Genomic DNA, 15,788 nt, shown 5'->3' on the forward strand with positions numbered 1-15,788 from the left:
GTTTCACTATGTTGGCCAGGCTGGTTTAGGACTCCTGACCTCAAGTGATCCGCTCGCCTCAGCCTCCCAAGGTGCTGGGATTACAGGCGTGAGCCACCAGGCTGAGCCTTTTTTTTTTTTTTTTTTAAGACAGGGTCTCACTCTGTCGCGAGGCTACAGTGCCGTGGCACAATCTCGGCTCACTGCAACCTCCACTTCCCAGGTTCAAGTGATTCTCCTTCCTCAGCCTCCCGAGTAGCTGGGACTACAGGCGTGCACCCCCACACCTGGCTAATTTTTGTATTTTTAGTAGAGACAGGGTTTCACCATGTTGGCCAAGATGGTCTCGATCTCCTGACCTTGTGATGTGCCTACCTCGGCTCTCCAAAGTGCTAGGATTACAGGCATGAGCCACCATGTCTGGCCAGAGCCTATTTTTTAAAGGTACTAAAAATGTTCTGTTGTTTAACATGAATGGAAATTACAAAACTATTGTTTTACAGCTATTCTTAAAAATGTAAAAACATTTTTATACATTCTTCTCTAACTATGACATATTTTACAAAATGAACTTTTATAAAATGAAAACTTTTACCAAGTATGATAATGTTTCACCTGCATATGCATGTGCTATTATAAAACATCTGTCTTTGACTACATTTTCTGTTCTCAAAATGTTAGCAGTGACATTCCTCTTGATTTTATTTTTTAAGTAAATTCATTATAAATTCTGCATCTGTACTCCCAGATATATAATTCCATCAATGAAACAATATTATTCTTTATTCTTTAAAATATGGTTCACTGTGAAATGTAAGTATTATAAGCTGACAAAATTCTAAGATAAACTTCAAATACAGACATATATTTCTTGCCTCCTGTTATATGTCATTTTTCTTTCTGTGCTTTGAGACTTACTTTTTCAAAATTCTTTTTCTTAGTCATATAGTCATTAAAATTTAAATTCCATTATGGGTTTGATGCTAAGCTTTTTAGTTAACTTACGGTTCTCACCACATTCAGAATTTCAGATCTTATTCTGAGCCCTAGTTACTGCCCTCTCATTCAAGTTATCTGGAAACACTATTAAAACACTTAATTTGGCTGGGCGCGGTGGCTCACGCCTGTAATCCCAGCCTGGGCGACAGAGCAAGACTCCGTCTCAAAAAAATATATAAATAAATAAAACACTTAATTTTCTTTCCTCATTTACTGTTCCCGGCCTCAAGTTAAGTATTTCTGTGTATCCTGGATCCCATCATAGCATCCAACCCTTTAAAAAATATCTTATTAAAAAATATTTGAACTTACTGAGGGAGAATTTTACTATTAAAATTACAAACGATGAGTAAGAGAGAACATTTCATTTGTTTCGAATGACCTACTTCATGGCAAAAACTACTTACTCACGTGTACACCGATGTTATACGTTCACTATATTCTAGCACCTTCTTGACCATAAAGGAAACTACATTTCCAAGTCTCCTTTACAGATTAGTTGGAGTCTGTGACTGAGCTTTGTCAAGGGAATGTGGTCAGATGTGACATGCCACTTGCAAACCTGGTCCTTAAAAAAATGCAATCTTCTCTTTCCCTGTCATGCAACCAAGGAAGTTACTTGTTGTAGCTACCACAGATACTTATACAAAAAAAAAAAAAAAGAAATTTGAATCTTGGAGCCACTGACTGGACAAGAGTGGTGAGGCAGATCTGGCTGTCCTGCTTTACACAGAGAGGTGAGTGAGACATATACCTTTTTTTTTTTCTTTACTAGGCCACCGCTATTCCAGGTGTGACTTGTTATCTCTGTAGAACCCACTTTCCTTTGTCCTACAGGATTATGTACCTGATAAAAAAAAAGTTGCCAAAAGCAAAGCAATGAAAACAAAACTTTGAAATGTGAGGACCAGCAAGGAAACTGACTTCAGGAGGTTAAGACTTAAGGTGATAATTTTATGCAGAAGTAAATATTTAGTAAAGCTTTTACCTGCAGTAACCCAGAAAAATTTGCAAGAGTAGAAGATTTCATGAAATAATTGCCTAATTTGCCCATGTACGTGAAAGAAAATTAAGTGCCCAGAAACGTGATTTTTAGGACAGGAAAAACTCAATGCTTTTAGAACCCAAACAGTGAAGGATTGGATTCAAAAAGACGTTGACAACAAAGGCTCAGTAAATAATAATGTGACTTAGAGTAAAGATCAGATTTAGGGTGAGATTGTCTACCTATAGTTTTTCTACTGCTTCCAGATGATTTCCATTTAATTGAGGTAGAAACACATAAAAGTTAGAAAAGTAATAACTAAAGTAGTTTTTTAGAAACTTTAAAAAAGAAAAAAAAAGTGACAAGTATTCCCATAAACCTCAAGATCCAGGAAGGCTAGTCACTCTCAGCAACTACCCAATGTAATATGAGCAATTCTATGGGATGAAACACAGGTCTGTGAAACCTCAGATCAGCGTGAAATGCACACAACCCAGACATTCCTAACAAAAAGAGAAGTTTTAATTCAGAATGGAAACTTGGTGGGATGACTTGAAGACAAAAGCTGAAATTGGGAAGGATGGGGTGAGGGCTGCAGGGTTGCAAGAAGTTCCAATGATGCTGGCTTAGCCTGAGAAGAAATAGTTTGTGAAATTCTGCATCCCAAGCTCCGATTCAGAGCAGAGATCTGTAAGGAGGAGAAATTACTGGGAGGAGAATCAAATTGTGAAGTACAGGGAAACCAAGAGCAAAAGTAAAGAGGAGGTCCAAATACACTATGGAAAGAGGAATAGGAAGAAGGATCCCACAAAATAAAGAGGAGCCATATCTTTTAACACTTTTTTGGAAACAGGAAAGTTGAGAACCTTAGATTCTTGAAGATAGAAAATGTATAGTGGTGCACCCACCAACCATCTGCATAGAAGTCTCCCTTTAAAGGGGCAGAACAGCCATTGTGTTCAAACACAAGGCATGAATTAAGGGCAATGGAAGCTTATCCAGATACAACCAAAGGTAAAAAGGAGAATTCACTTACTGACATCCCAACAGACATGAAGACACTAGAAAGACATGGTAAGAAAAGAAGTAAGCCAAAAGTTTAATATTACGAAATGAGCTAAAAGAAATAAAGAAAACAATCGGAGATGTAAAAGAACAGCACCATCAGAATCAGAGCAACTCAGGTATGAACGATTAGACAAAAATGAAAATGCAAAAAGGGAAACTGACAAAGGGAAAGAATTAGAATTCAGGTAAAAAGAGAATAGAGAGAGAAATTTAAAAAATTATTGAAGGAAAGAAAACTAAGTTGAAAGTAACACAAAAGTGAACAGAGACAAAACAGATTTGAGAGAAAACAAAAGCTGCAGGAGGTAGTCAAAGAATTTCAACAATGGAATCAACACAGAAGAAAACTGAAGCAATGGAAAAGAACAAAGACTGAAACCTGTAATTAAACTAAATTTTCTCCAATTAAAAGTTTATTGGAACCTAAATATTTAAAAGAAATATTACATATTTAGGAAAATCATCCCATAACAATGAAAACGCACATGTCTTCTTATAGAACTACTAGACTTAAAAAAAAAAAAAAAAAAAAAAAAGGAAAATATCATTAGGCGTCCAGGCAATAAAGCTCACATTATTTCTAGGGGATGTAAAAATCAAGTTGATAATGAGATGTCTCAAGTCATCGGCAAATACAGAAAGATAAATCGGAAGGCGGTTACTTAAGCCATGAAATATCTCCTACACACATATGCTTAAAGAGAGTCCTTTTAGGAATTATACTTGATAGAGATGTCCACAATATTCTCATATATTTTTCCTGTAAGATTAATGTTATGATTTTAAACTAGTTCCAAGTACACAATATACTGATTTCTTTTCATGCAGTAGGATTATTCTATTTTTACAGCTAGATCATTTAATGTATCTTGCAGCTATAAGATTCTGGCAAAATAAAAACGTTTTTGTCCCAGATTATCTATCTCTAAAACACTTATAACATGTTAGTATAGCATTGGGAATCATAATTATTAGATCTTCAAGGCCCTGAAAGCCCCTCTAGAAATAATGGTGCTTAATTACAAAGCCTCATGATATTAATTTATGTGTAGTTTGTATGAAAATACATTCCCTCTAAGAGACCCTTAGGGAGTGGAAGGAGGACCTGGGCTAAATAACCTTGATTCTGCTGGAAAAATGTTTCTAATATAATTAATATACTAAAGCTCTCATCTGTTCTGCACAAGGCAATTACAATAGTCCCCTAACACATGGGGTGGCAGCCTCCCTCTCCCATTTATAATCCCATCAACTTTCAATGGTCACTTCATCCATATTTATCCTTTAAATGATAGAAGGTAAAAAGGGAATGCTACGCCGGGCGCAGTGGCTCACGCCTGTAACCCCAGCTCTTTGGGAGGCTAAGGCAGGTGGATCACGAGGTCAGGAGATGGAGACCATCCTGGCTAACACGGTGAAACCCCGTCTTTACTAAAAATACAAAAAATTAGCCAGGCGTGGTGTGGGGCGCCTGTAGTCCCAGCTACTCAGGAGGCTGAGGAAGGAGAATTGCTTGAACCCGGGAGGCGGAGCTTGCAATGAGCTGAGATCGCCCCACTGCACTCCAGCCTGGGCAACAGAGCGAGACTCCATCTCAAAAAAACAAAAAAAAGAGAAGGCTACATAATTTTTTTTGAAACTGTCAATAGCCAATCTATTAGGAAAAGAGATTTGTCAGGGAAAAACTGTAGACAAGATGAAGTATTAATTTGTTTATCCTGATAAAACATTGATTCTTAGGATGATGGGTAGTCAAGAAAACAAAATATTTTAAAATACAAATGGCCACTAAATGTTAGTTTTTAATGGTCAGAGAAAAATTTGTCTCTACTAATTTGGTTTCAATAATTACTATTATAATAAGGAATATATAAAACCAGCGAGCAATTTATATAGTAATAGAAGAATATACTTGTTTCTGTTCAATAAAACATGAACATAAAGAAAGCTTTTAATGACGTCTGTAGGGAAAATGATACAAAAAATTCAACTAAGAAAAACAAACAGTAAATAAAATAATATATGTGAAATGACTTGTGGTCTTAAAAATATACAACTTATACCAAAAGTAAAATTTATATTCAAGCTTTTACAGCGAACGACATATTTTAAAATACGCCCCCCCGCCGTCCCCCACCCACCCAGCCAGCTTAGCAATATAAACCTCGGATTTCTTGGTAAGTAGAAACTAGCTAAACTGAATAAAAATATAGTATATCAATTTATTAAAGGGATACAGGGTTAGAATTTTAAATAGTATACATATATAGTTAAATATATTTTATTATATAAATTAAATATATACAACATGATTTTTTACATACATGGTGAAATGATTACTACAAACATTCTATAGTTACCTTTTGTGTGTATGTGTGTGTGGCAGGGGATCGGGGGTGATAGGTAAGGGAACCTAAAATCTACTCTTAGCAAATTTTCAGCAGACAATACAATATTACTAATGACAGTCCCCATTCTGTATAATTTCTGCTATTCTGTCCATCCTAAAACAAAACAAAGCACTAAGACTATCATAACAATATTAAATAAAATATGAAAATACCTATCAACCTCTGCTATCACTCTAACAAAGTGAAATGAACTTGGTACATTGTACATAATATTTACATATTAATATAACACATAATATATTGTATATAGTACTAATTTTACATATTATATTTATAACTCATACCATGTGTCCAGCTAGCACTTATTTTCATGTAGAATGAGGAAAATTTTACAGATGCTTACTCCTATCTACCAGGAGTGAAGTTTTATCAAAAGGCATAGTTTTCAAAATCAAAAAAACATTGATTTAAAGTTGAATGAAAGAAAAGCATTATAAAATAATTTTTATGTACAAACAAATACATTTATAACAGTACAATTTATGCAAATAAGCAGGATGTTTGCATCAAGAAAAAAGTTAAGAGAAAACCTCGCCTGATTGCTGGAAAAAATTATCATGGAAATTACTCAGGAAATAAATAAATTTAGATTTGTCTAAAAGCCTCTGATAAATATTTTCGTCAAAGCCTGTGTACAATTGCATACACCAGTTTTATCCTAAAATTTCTGTGGCAGTTAAAGAGTTTCACTAAGGGTTTGTAAATCCATGCTTACAAATTTGCTTGAAACAAGTAAACCAGACAGGTGGAAAAATTCAAAGTGGCAGTTTTAATTAACAAGTACGTAGCTTTTAGCCACAGTTTACCACTTATTAAATGTTGACTACTCAAAGGAAAAACATAAATGGGAGCTACATTTCCAGAGAATATAAATATGAGAGAAAGAAAGCTCATAGGTGGTGGGCTGAGACGCAGAATAGAATTTGAGGAAAAAAAATTAGTAGAGTAGAATTTGAGAAAAAATAAAAAAATTAAAGATAAAAATACGCAATATACTTATGATGTTGATATTGATAAGGTGAAACAGATCAATAGCCCCATGCCAAAAAAAAAATGCCCTTGTATCTACCTACATTTAGAGACTATCATTAAAATACAGAACAGTTCATGGAACTCAACATGATATTGTGATATATCACCTGAGTATAAAACCCAGAAATTATAAAATATATAGAACTGACAATACTTGTATGCCTGCAAACATGTCTCTCATTCTATCTTGTAAAGTATTGCATTTTTGTCATAATATAAGGATACTGTTTCATTTTACATGTCATTGCTGGTTACTTATACAACTTTTTAAAAAAATAGCAAGAAAGAATGTTTCAAAATAGTGAATATATAGTAAAGCAGGCTGAGGGAGGTTCATATGCCACAGTCCCTAGTAACATTGTATATTTTACCTGCTTTGGGTAACCTTTGTTTTCATGAAGCTAGACTGATGGTTGCATGAGTCCAAAATCCATTGTATAGGTTTTCACTGTGTGGGTCTTGATTAGAAATTGCTCTCACAGACATTCCACAGCATCAGCAGACACAGAACTCAGAAAGTTTGGGATTTGGGGACCGAATTCGGAGAGTGCTGTTGGCTGTGTAGGACCATGCTACTGAGAGGAGAGAGCCTCCTTGAAGTCAGAGTTGTGACCGCGCCTTTGAAGAAGTCTGGAATTTGCAAACTTTGACCATGAAAGCAGCATTAAAGCATGAGGATCTGGGAAGAGTGCCCACAGAGCATGTGATGCCACAGCCGTGCTCAGTATATGCCCATTTTATTCATGTTTTAATGGAATTTCTGGCTTGAGAACACATCCTACAGGAGACATGATTTTTGTATATAAGTCAGAATTTCAGAGATATAAATATGAAACCAAATCATTTATGGATTCACCATTCACTGACATATTTAAAAAATCAAGAAACTTCCTAAGCAATGGGACTATGTTACCAATACTCTTTGAAATTTTGTTGGTTCTAAGAGAAATTAGTCTCTGAAACAAGGCTTGGTCCTCTTCAAACAGGGAATGGAAGCTATTATATGCTGCCCAGATATCCCGGCCAAAATGATGTCCAGTTCCCCCAACTGCTGGGAGTGCTGCCATCAGACTGCTCTCAGTTAGTATCCCTCTTTTTTATTTTTTATTATTTACTTATTTATCTATTTATTTATTTATTTATTTATTTATTTTTGAGATGGAGTTTTACTCTTGTTACCGAGGCTAGAGTGCAATGGCGCGATCTTGGCTCACTGCAACCTCCACCTCCCAGGTTCAAGCGATTCCCCTGCCTCAGCCTCACGAGTAGCTGGGATTACAGGTGCTCGCCACTGTGCCCAGCTAACTTTTGTATTTTAGTAGAGATGGGGTTTCACCATGTTGACCAGGCTGGTCTCGAACTCCTGACCTTAAGTGATCCACCCACCTCGACCTACCAGTGTTCTGGGATTACACGCATGAGCCACCGCGCCTGGCCTATTATCCTTCTTTTACCAGCCCCTTTGTCAGCCTGTGTCTAGCAACTAACTAGTCATATGCTATGTGTCTTGATCCCATGCAAGTATCACTTTAATTTCTTTGTTAATGAGTTTCCAGACCCCTAGTTCCATCATAGGCCATTATTGAAGGCCATCTCAGCTTCGCAGTGCCTATAAAGTTAGCTGGGGTTTTGTTGTCACTACATGGCAGCCCAACTTCTCCTAGGTCCCTCTCCTGTTCCCTTATTTTTCTGTTCATGGGTATTCATTCTTAGACAAAGCTCTGCACACTGATATTTATCTCCAACTCTGCTTCTCAGGGAACCCTACCTGTGACAAACACAGTTTATCTATGTAATGGTTAATTTTATGTGTCAACTTGATTGGACTAAGAATGCCCAGATAGTTGCAAAAAACATTATCTCAAGGTGTGTCTGTAAGGGTTAGCATTGGAATTGGTGAACTGAGTAAGATAGAAGGTCCTCCCTAACATAGACTGGAATTATCCAATCCTTTGATGGCCTGAATAGATCAAAAAAGTGGAGGAAGGGTGAATTATCTCTCTTCTTGAGCTGGGATATCCATCTTCTCCTGCCCTCAGACATCAGAGTTCCTGATTCTAAGACATTCAGCAATGAACTGGTAGTTTCACAATTGGCTCTTCTGGTTCTCAGACCTTCATATTTGGACTGGAACTGACACCACTGGTTTTCTTGAGCTTCCAACTTGGAGAGAGCAGACTGTGGGAATTCACGGCTGTCATAATAGCTAATCCCTCATAATAAATGTTTTGCTATATTATCTATATCTATGTCTGTATTCATATCTATATCTATTTCATTTGTTCTTTTTCTCTAGAGAATCTTAATACAGTTATCATACTCTGTACAGTTGGTAAAATAGAGGATAGGGAAGTAAGTCTGTGTCACTTTTGTTGTCTGCTCTGAGAACACCCTCCTCAGGTTGCTTTCTGCTGTAATGAGGAGAAGTGAAAATCCCATCACGAGTGGCAATCCTGTGAACCATCTGAAACTTCACTTTCCTCCTCCCCACCAAGAAAAAGATTATGTTACAGCTTACAACAACAACAACAACAAATAATGCAACAGGGTAGCACAAACACTTTAGAATTACTTTGAAATTTAAGAGGAAACATAGTTGTAAATGCTGCTGAGAAACCCGAGAAAATTGGTGGGAGAGAAGTATAGCAGAGACTTTGCCAAGAGCATAAATCTATGAACTAAAAAAAAAATCTCCAAGAGTGATTATAGAATAAATTTTTATGTAAAATAAAACCATATCAGGTACTCAGATTTTAGGAAAAAGAGTGTGATTTATTTTCTCTGAGGGAAATGGCTTTTCACTGCATTCAGTATTGTAAATATATAAAACTTTCTGCACAAATTAATTGCTCCCTGGATATGTGGTTTCACAACACTCTGGCATGATATGTTTTATATTCCCTCAGAGTATTTCTGTGAAGGAGAAATACACTCAGTGTGGCAGAAAGTTGTATTCAACAGATTTTCTCAATGGGCTGATGATTATGGTTGAGAGAAGCCTCGAAAGGTAGGGAGAAGGCATTACCCTGGGTCATCAACATTCAAAATGTTCATAATTTGAAACGTGGGATTTTAAAAGCCATGCTTCCAATTCAAGAATAAAAAGTTACAACAGAAAAGTGGGAGAAGACTCGTATTGTTAAGGATATCCTTGTGTGTATCACCATATGAGCTTTTAAAACATGATTAAAGCTACCTTCATGGTAATTGCTGTAGGCCACAAAAGTTTTAGTCACAGTTCTGAATTTTAGGAACTTAATAATGGCTAATGCGTATTGGCACATTACACATTAGCCATCACTAGAGTGACCAGCTGCCTCAGTTTGGTCATGACTGAGAGGTTTCCTAGGCATGGGACTCCTAGTGTTAGAACTGGGAAAGTCACAAGCAAACTGGGATAATTAATCACTCTAATTGGCACTTACCATTTCCTAGGTATTTAATATATCTCTCCATTATTTAATACCCCCATAAACTCCACATGGCAGGTTCTATGAGGATTCTAACCCAGATAACTGAAACCTAGGAGCTGCATTTTTTTTCTCATGATTCCACTGACTTTTCACTCCTAGTGAAAAGTTTTGGTTTGAATAAATGGGAAGGACATGGCACTCCTTTGTCTTAGCTACCAGGACTAATGCTGTTCTATTTTCCTTCCAAATGTGAATGAAAACATAAAAAAATAAAGCAAAACAGGTGATGAGGGCAAAATACACAAGGAGGGTAGTCTAGGAGAACATCTACTGATATAGATTATAGATTGCATTAATCAGGTTTCTCCAAAAAGATAGAAACAACAGCATATAGATGCATGCTTAAGAGGAAACTTATTATGGGAACTGGCTCACTAGATTATCAAAGCTGGCAGGTCTTGGGATATTCTTTCTGAAAACTGGAGAATCAGGAAAGCTGGGATATAATTTATTCTGAGTCTGAACAGGCTGGATAATATGCACTTGCATTGCGGGGAGCAATGTGGTTTACTTACTTTGCCAATTCAAATGTTAATTCCTCCCAGAAACACTTTCACAAACATATCCTGAATGTTTTACCAGCTATCAGGGTATGCTTTAGACCAGTCAAGTTGACACATAAAACGGATGATCACAAGTCCAGCTCTTGTCAACTTAGCACCCATATGCATCTCTTTAAACTGTGCTTAATTTTCAAATAAAGACAATAGCAGGGTCATGATTCCACCTAGCATGATACAACTATCCTGCATACAACCTACAAGACACCAATCTCTTCCTTAAAAGAGAAAGTCCCTGACCGTTGTTTAATCTTCTTCGAATGTACCATAAGTTCAATACTACATTGTAATCATAATAATGTTTAAGCTGACTTATATATATACAATGGACTACTATTCAGGTATTAAAAAGCTATGACAAAAGAATTAAAATCAGCCAGGCCTGGTGGCTCATGCCTGTAATCCCAGCACTTTGGGAGGTTCACGCAAGAGGATCACTTGTGTTCAGGAGTTTGAGACAAGCCTAGGCAAAATAGTGAGACCTCGTCTCTACAAAAAATCAAAAATTAGCCAGGCGTGGTGACATGTGCCTGTGGTCCCCGATACTTGAGAGGCTGAGGTGGAAGGATCGCTTCAGTCCAGGAGGTCAAGGCTGCAGTCAGCTGTGATTGCACCACTGCACTCAGCTTGGGTGACAGAGTGAAACCCTATAAAACAAAACAAAAAACAAACAAAAAAATAAAATCCTATCACTTGTGAAGACATGGATGAATTTGGAGGATATTATGTTAATTGCAATTAACCAGGCACAGAAAAACAAATACTGCTCACCCCCTTTTTAGATATGGACTCTAAAAAAGTTGATCTCATAGAGGTAGAGTAGAATAGTGATTACCAGGGGCTGGGGTAGTTGGGAGTGGGTGGTTGGGAAGATATTGGCCAAAAGATACAACACTTCAGTTAGGAGGAATAAGTTGAAGAGATCTATTTTACAACATAGGGACTATAGTTAATAATATATTGTATTCTTGAAAAGTGCTAAGACAGTAGATGTAAAGTGTTCCTTATAAAACAAAAATCATGACTATGTGAGGTAATATGCTGTTAATTAGCCAGATTTAGTAAATTCACAATGTATGTATACTTCAAAATATCATGCCGTACACAGTAAATACAAATAATTTTTGTTGATGTATAAAAAGAAAACAATTTTTTGATGCTTATGTAAAAAATAAATAAATAAAGTCAATACATCTTATGTTGTACCATGAAGGAATAGGAGAGAAAAGAAAACAAAAATATTTGCTTAATATATGTGTAAATACACACAAACATTTATCCTCATATATTTGATAATTTAGATAAAATAGGGCAATTTTTTAAAAGATGTAAACTACCAAAATTTATACGAGGAGAAACAGTTACTGTTGAATAGCCACATAACTAATTTTTAAAGTTAAATTAGCTGTTAAAAACTTTCCAATAAGAGGCCAGGCGCGGTGGCTCACGCTTGTAATCCTAGCACTTTGGGAGGCCGAGGCGGGCGGATCACGAGGTCCGGAGATCGAGACCACGGTGAAACCCCATCTCTACTAAAAATACAAAAAAATTAGCCGGGCGTGGTGGCGGGCGCCTGTAGTCCCAGCTACTCGGAGAGGCTGAGGCAGGAGAATGGCGTGAACCCGGGAGGCGGAGCTTGCAGTGAGCCGAGATTGCGCCACTGCACTCCAGCCTGGGTGAGAGCACGAGACTCTGTCTCAAAAAAAAAAAAAAAAAAAAAAAATTTCCAATAAGGTAAAATGCCAGTGCTAAGTTTCACTGGTGAATTCTATCAATCCTTAAAGAATAAATCATACCAATTCTATCTAACAGCTGCTGGAAAAATGGAAAAGGAGGGAACAGTGTCTAACTCATTCTGTGAGGCCAGTATTACCCTTATACCAAAACCAGTCAAACATCGAAGAAATCTATAAACAAATGCCTTTTATGAACACAGATTTAAAACTCCTCAAGAAAATCTTAGCATATTAAATCTGGCAGTATTTTTATATATATATATATGTATACAAAACATATATATATGTATACAGAATATACATATATAACTATATATATAACTATATATAAATATATAACTATATATAAATATATAACTATATATATAACTATATATAAATATATAACTATATATATAACTATATATAAATATATAACTATATATTTAACTATATATAAATATATAACTATATATAACTATATAAATATATAACTATATATAAATATATAACTATATATAAATATATAACTATATATATATATATATATATAAAACAAATGGAGTTTATCCTAGGAATACACAAGAATACAAGGTAACTTCTTTCACCAAGGAAAGGAGATATACAGAAAACCTACAGGTTACATATTGAATGGTGAGAGACTAAATGCTTTACTCCCAGCATAAAAAACAAGACAAGGATTTCCCCTTCTCCCACCTCTATTCAACAATACATGGAAAGTCCTAATTAATAAAATAAGGCAAGGGGAATAAATACAAAGCATAGAGTTGAAAAGGGAAGAAATAAACTTGTCTTTTTTCCCAGACGTCATTATTTATTTTTAAAAAAACCTCCTAGAATTAAAATGTGAGTTTAGTTTACAAAACCAACATTAAAAAGTTTGTTGTTTCCCTACATACTAGCAAAAAACAATAGAAATTTTAAACCAATAAAAATATTACTTATAATGGCACCAAAAAGGAGATTAAATATAATCTAACAAAGTATGAGTGTGCCCTGTATGCAGAAAATTACAAAACACTGGTGAACAAAATAAATAAAAACTCAATAAATGGAGGGATATTCATATTCATACATTTGAATATAATATAGTTACATTTACTGATATTAATTATAGCTCAATAAAAAGGTAGTGGGAAAGAGTTATAAATTGAGATCTCCTGGTTTTGGGGATAGCACAGGAGATTAAAAAGCACACATTTACATATTCATATTACCACATGAAAGAGATCGAAGTTAAACACTCAAATATATTTATTTTACATATATTTTATTTCTCTCTAAGCCCTCCACATTATATGGATCAACTTACTCAAATAACAAAGCTATAAGGAGCTTCTATTTCTGCTAAAACTGTACTTAACTCTGTAGCAGTGGTTAAAAATTGCATGCATTTGTGATACGCCCAGCTTACAGTCCTTTTTTTGCTTGTTTGATTTTTGCTGTGACTTGAATGTGTCCCCCAAAGTTTATTTGTTGAAAACTTAATCCACAACACAACATGATTAATGGGTGACACCTTTAAGAAGTGATTAGGTCATGAGGGTTCTACCCTCATATGGGTTCATTATTACAAGAGTGACTTCCTAAGAAAAGATTAACTTCAGTTCCCTTCCTCTGCTTCTCTCTCATCTACTCTCTCATTCTCTTGCCTTCTGCCATGGGACGATGTAGCAAGAAGACCCAGATACAGTACCTCGACCTTGGACTTCCCAGCCTCCAGAAAAATAAAAAAATAAATTTCTATTCTTGTAAATCATCCAGTCTCTGGTATTCTGTTATAGCAACACAAAATCAACTAAAATAGTTTTGGTTTGGTCCTAAGCCAATTTACAAATTAAAAGTTTATTTTCATTTTTTTTAAAGTTGAGAAACTTTACATAGAAATTTGATTTCTAGCTTTAATCCTTTTAGGCAATTCTTGTGACACTGGACCCTCATTCCTAACAGCAGTAATCAGCTTCATCTGGAGGAAAAAATAACTGTCTTCTCTTTAGGCAAAGTCTGTGTCCGCTAGTTCAAAATTGGCTTGAATTGACTCATTTATTTATTTTTTCCTGGCATTAGGGGGCGTTTGAATACGCTACCTTTGTGCTACGTTTTGCACATGGACTCGATAACTGCGTCAATCTGCATTACTTGGATACCAACACACATTTCCTGACTAAAAATCAATCCCTAAGAAATTAAAACAACAAGCTTTGAATCTGGTGATGTGTAAAAATTAGGAAGTCACTATACTTTACTCTACTAGCACTTCAGAAAAAAAAAAATTTCTAGGATGGTAAAGTTTCAAGCTGAAACATTGCAAGATTTCAAATTTTTAACTGTTTCTGAGTTGCAACTTGATTTCAGATATTTCTGAATTACATTTCAATATTAAAATATTGTAAAAGTTAATAAATATGTAACATTCTATTTATTTATTGAAAATGATTTCTGATTAATTTCTCTGTGGTAACTTAAGAAAAGTCAGTATTCTAAAATAATTTTATATTTTGTTTGTGTTTTTTAAAAACTGTGCCCTAATTAAAAACAGTGAAAAATAGCTATGATGAATATTTGGTATAAAATGATACCAGTGACATTGCCCACTAGCAAATTGAGAATGTCATCACGTTTAGCAGCAAATTGGCCCAATTCTGTATGTCATGCCAGTAGTGTACTAATTAAAATCTCATGTGATTGGACATAAAGTGTTGAATGACAGACATTGGAGACTAAGAAGGGTAGGAGTGTGGGATGGAAATGAGAGATGAGAAATTGCATAATGGATACAACATTCATTAGTCAGGTGATGGTTTCACTAAAGGCCTGGACTTAACCGTATGACACATTATATCCAAGTAACAAAACTACACTTGTACCCCTTCAGTTTTACACAAGTCAAAAATATAAAGTCTCATATGGTGATGGCTTGTTAAGGAACACCTGGTCTGTCTTATGCAACATTCATTCAAGTAACATTTGATTGAAAATCTTTTTTTTTTTTTTTTTGAGACTGAGTCTCGCTCTGTCGCCCAGGCTGGAGTGCAGTGGCGCGATCTCGGCTCACTGCAAGCTCCGCCTCCCAGGTTCACGCCATTCTCCTGCCTCAGCCTCCCGAGTAGCTGGGACTACAGGCGCCCGCCACCACGCCTGGCTAATTTTTTTTTTTTTTGTATTTTTAGTAGAGACGGGGTTTCCAGGATGGTCTGGATTACGGCACAATGAGACGGATTAGCCAGGATGGTCTCGATCTCCTGACCTCGTGATCCACCCGCCTTGGCCTCCCAAAGTGCTGGGATTACAGGCTTGAGCCACCGTGCCCGGCCTTACATTTGATTGAAAATCTACTACATAATAGACATTTGAATAAGCCCAGAAGAGAGAAAAATGAGTAGGACAGATTATGGCTTCTCAGTTGCCCACAGTTAGTAGTTAAAACTGTGACTTCATAATTTCAAGCTATTAAGTATTTTACATTCTAACTTCTTAACTTTCAAGCTTTAGTGTTGATACTGATGAAGCATTGTTATAGTGTATATTCAACTGCCATTTCTTCA

Source organism: Symphalangus syndactylus, chromosome 16, assembly GCF_028878055.3.
Source record: "Symphalangus syndactylus isolate Jambi chromosome 16, NHGRI_mSymSyn1-v2.1_pri, whole genome shotgun sequence".
Taxonomy (NCBI): Eukaryota; Metazoa; Chordata; class Mammalia; order Primates; family Hylobatidae; genus Symphalangus; species Symphalangus syndactylus.